Below are 4,563 nucleotides of genomic sequence, written 5' to 3'. Positions count from 1 at the left end.
GGTCCTCATTTGCTCCTAATGGGGTTTAACAAAAGAAGTCCCATGGTTTTTAATGGGGTTGCTTAGGTAAGTAATAATAATAGAGCACAATCATAGTTTATAGGATCTGGACCATTAGATGTATTCTTGATTCCTACTTTCTAATGGTTAGCTTTCTGAGAGGGGAGAACACCCCTGATCTGTTTGCTCTACAAACAGGGAGACAATTTAGAAACCCAAACATCATAAAAGCAAACCCAACTGCTTACTTAATACAGCCAATTTAATTGTAATAGTTGTGTGTGTGCACATAATACCCTCCTTGGGCTGTATTCTTTTTGGACAAGGATGTTCTCAGAAATGGGCACACACTACACCTTATTAGGATGTTATGGTAAAGGGTGTTTTGAAAGACAGGTCAGGATTTGGTGAAAATCCTTTAAACCAAAAGAGATGGAGGAAGATGAAAGACACCATCCATGGTACAGATTGTTGAGTGACTAACAATTTAGGTGTGACCTTTATTGAGTGAAATCAGGCCCAGCCTGGCCCATTCCTTGAGTATATGTGATTCAGGAAACATGAATTTGGATTTATATTTTAAATCTTGGGTTTTTTTATTAGAGTCAAGCAAGGATATATTAACAAGGGGACTATTTCAAGCACTCTCGTTTTTAAACCAAGTGGTGTAGCTAAAAAGTTAAATTCCCCCATTTTAATTGAAGAGGCTGAGGGCATTTGCTGCTCAATCATAAGAAAATTATTGTTGCCCATGTTGTGACTTTAGGGGTGAAGAGTGTCTGTAGTCTGATGTTTTATTGAGGCTCAGGAATAGATTTTCAGAAGGAAACCTGCAGCATTATTTGTCCAAATGTATTTCTTCTTGTGCCAGGTAGAGGGGAAATTGAAACACCAGAGAGCATGTCTCTTATATATGGCACTTTTCTTTATTGATTGCTTGATGTGAAACAGTATCCATATGCAACTTTATTTCTTATGCATTACAAAAAAATATTAAAGTTGGCTCAGTCTGCAATCGTTTAAGCACAGCCATATTAATTAACAGAAAAAGGAAAAAATAAACCAAAACTAAAAATTCTACCAAATAGAGCATTTACAAATGCACAAAAACATGCCACTTTGGCTTTATGGGGAAAAATATCCTTTTCTAGATTAAAAAAATCTTTTAACATAAATAAGTTAGTATAATTTCTCAGTGTCTTTACAGAGTTATGTACACAGGTACACTTCAAACTTTTTTTTTATTTTTACATACAGATACACAGGCAATGTAGAAATACTGTTTAAAGATGTAGTATCCCTTTTCAACCAGGAATATTAGGGAGTTGGGTAAGATCAGGAAAAAAAAAGAAAAACACAGTATTCTGGTTTTGAAGTATGAACTCTACCGATTCATTTGGGAACATTCAAACAATGCTACAGATGAGACAAATTTAAAGAATTTTATAGTAGTTCTACTGGTTCAAGGGATTTAAGGAGTTCCAGGAAGAATAATATTAATAAAATAATAAACTTTTTGTTGCTACGTAACGGAAACGTCAGAGCTCCCACCTCTTTTTTCAGCTTAATGTAATAAGTAAAAACTTCACAAGCAAGCTATAATGGCCTGCTGAAACCAGTGTTACCATTATGGTGCATTAAAATAAAAAGGGGGGGAGGGGTTGGACATGGACAATACATCTTTAAGTGATAAAAAAAGCCTACACTGCTTCTCTTTATACAGTTCTCCCCTTGCTACCTTGTGAAAGCAAGTTTCAGTCACTCACCTTTTTCCACTCCCTCCCCTCCCTCCCCCCACAAAAAGGTTTATGTGCTACATAAGGTAAAAACTATATACACAGGTAGTACAAAGAAGCAAATAAGGAAACACCTAATTGCACAATGCTACATCCAATGCTTTTAGAGGCAGATCTTTTAAGAGTGCCTAAAATTTTAGTGTTATTGTTTGTTTTTTTTTGTCGTTTTGTGTTTTTTTGTTTTGTTTTTTCTTCAGTGCTTGTACAAGATCTCCATCCCATGGAGAATCAACGATATGTATTTTTTTTTATTAATTTGTAATAGACCTTTACATCTCCCTGGCTTCATCCACCACTGGGGCATCCCGATGAAGGAGGAAATGCAGATGAACTCTGCAAGGAAAAACAAGGGCAGGTATTAGCGGAGGGGGCTGGGAGGGAGGCAGCTTTACTCCGAAAGCCCCCAGATCGAGGGCCGCAGTTTTGGCCCCAAGGGCTGGGGAGCTTGCAAACGGGTGTGGTGCCAGGCAGGGGAACAGAGGGGCAGATCCCTGTGGAAAAACAACACACCCGAGGCCGCCTCCCCCAGCCCACGGAAATGGGAGTGGTTCCCTCCGCGCCTGTAAACAGGGCTCGGACACCGAGTCACCAGGTCTGCGGCGCTCGGCTGCGGGAGGGGGAAGGGGAGCCGGAGCTGTTTTCGCGGCCGATGCGCGGGGTGCCGGCGACTCCCGAAGCTCCCCGCCCCGAGGCAGCGCGCGGGAGCGCACAGACGAGAAGAAAAGCAGGAGCCCTCTTCCCTCCACATTTAACCCCTTGGTGCGGCCGCCCGCCGCGGCTCCGCTTCCCTTTCCCTCACCCAAATAAACAGACAGTAGTAGTGCCATTTGCATACACATCATGCTGACGTGTTCCTGGCCCCGTTTACCCCAGAGGGGCTCATTTGTGCTCACTTCTGCTTTCCAGCTTCATCTGCTCGGCACCGAGCATGTCTGTAAACCTCCCTTTTTCTTAAAAAAAACAAACCAAAAAACCTCGATTCCCTTCAAACCGCCAGCCGAGGCACTAGCCGTCCCCAACCCAGCCCCTGGCTGCTTCAAAAAAACAAACTCATTAACCCCCTCGGTGCCCTGGACACTCACTGCGGTGCCAGCGTATTCAAAATCATCAGCATCAAAATTAGAAGTATAAAAATAATAAATATCAAATAATACACACACAAATAACACTAGTGATGATGATGACCATAGTAAGAAGGGTGCCATCGTATTAAAATCATCATCATCACAACAATAATAAAAGCAGCATAAAAATAATAACCAAAAATAATACACAATAAATAATACACATAATGATAACGATGATGATGATAGTAAGTAGAAGACATGTTCTGCCCACCCTGGATTTCAATCCAAGTGCTCCCCTTACTTTTTCTCCACTCCTTACTGACTTAAGAGATCTCACCCTGGCTTGTTTGCTGCGCCAGAGACAATGCTAACATTGTCAACCAGTTAAAAAAAAAAAAGAAAAAAACCCAAGCAGCAAACAAAAAGGGGAAAAATACTTGTCGTTTGACTTTTTTTTTTTTTTGGAGCGAGCCTGTTTTGAAACTCATTTTGCCAGCATCTTATTGGGAGAGGAGGCCTCAGCACCTTCTAGCCAAGTGACCCAAGCCACCCCAGCCAGGTTCTTGTGGATAAACAGCCTACAGCCAGGACTTGCTTAGACACCTCCCCACCTCAAAAAAATTCTCTCAAGGTTGAGCACAAACAAAATACAGTTAATATGGCCAGCCTCATCCAAACCCCCTTTGGAAATGCCTTCAAAGAGCATCTCTCTCTCTCTCTCTCTCTCTCTCTCTCTCTCTCTCTCTCTCTCTCTCTCGTAAGTGCTGGGGCAGGAGTGACTCCACACTTCCCTGCCTGTTCGGATCCGCTATTTCTTTGGGACACCAACATCCTAGTGGGAACCCACCTACACAGTTTACGTTTGATGTCGTCTTGGGCTGGATTTCTTGGGCGTTTGCTCCACTGTGCTGGCACTGTGGGAGTCTTCTGAGACCTCTTCTTCTGTTGTGTTGGCTCTTTTATTCTGAGGAGAGGAGTCTGGGGGGGGGCAAAAAAGGGGGGGAAACCTGGTATTAAAATACATTTCCTGCCAGATGTGCACTCACAGCACCCAGGGCACAGAGAAAAAACCCCCCCCCCCCTCTCACTTGACAAGCCCCAGACTGGATGACAGGAGAAAAAACATTTAAAAAGCTTAGGGGCTGAGTCCTTTCTCTGATTCAAGCAAGATACAAGGTTTCCTGTTTGGGTCGAAAAAGACTTCTCTCCATTTTGGTGCCCAGGGATGCTGTGATCCTGGGGCTGTTGCATTAGGAGTCCCTGGAAGTAGAGCCGAGGGAGGGAGGGGACAAGAGGGGGGCAGATGGAGGGGCATCCAGCTGGAGCACCCAGCCTGGGTGGGGGGAAAACGGAGGAGCATCCAGTTGGGGGACCCAGGTGGGACAAGCCTTTTGCCCTGCAGCAGGGCCAGATGTGACAAAAATAATAAGTCAAGCGGATGTAAAAAGAATAGTAAAGTGGGTGTTGAAGAAGAGCGAGGCAGGGCAGACAGAGGAGCATGGGGGGGGGACACCCAGGTGGAAGGGCCAATGCCCCCGCGCCTTTTGCCGTGCATTAGAGGCTGGGGCAGACGTGCCGCAAAGAATAATCACTCAAGCGGGTGCCAGGGCAGGGCAGCATCCAGGGGCGGGTGCCGCTGGCAGGGCAGACCAAAAGCCCGCGCGGCAGGGCAGGGGCAGGTGCGCAAGGCAAGAAGAGGG

The 4,563-nt window shown here is 44.6% G+C and overlaps 1 long non-coding RNA gene across 1 annotated transcript; it reads right to left on the bottom strand.

Moving 5' to 3' along the window:
* Positions 1-905: 905 nt before the first annotated feature.
* On the bottom strand, positions 906-3,868 carry LOC102383058. The gene is made up of 2 exons (XR_324403.3): positions 3,711-3,868; positions 906-2,129 (listed from the first exon to the last, which is right to left on the bottom strand). It is a non-coding gene; the product is annotated as an uncharacterized LOC102383058 (long non-coding RNA).
* Positions 3,869-4,563: the final 695 nt, after the last annotated feature.

The sequence above is a fragment of the Alligator sinensis genome, unplaced genomic scaffold, assembly GCF_000455745.1.
Source record: "Alligator sinensis unplaced genomic scaffold, ASM45574v1 scaffold15_1, whole genome shotgun sequence".
Classification (NCBI taxonomy): Eukaryota; Metazoa; Chordata; order Crocodylia; family Alligatoridae; genus Alligator; species Alligator sinensis.
This window is presented reverse-complemented; position numbering and strand designations above follow the sequence as displayed.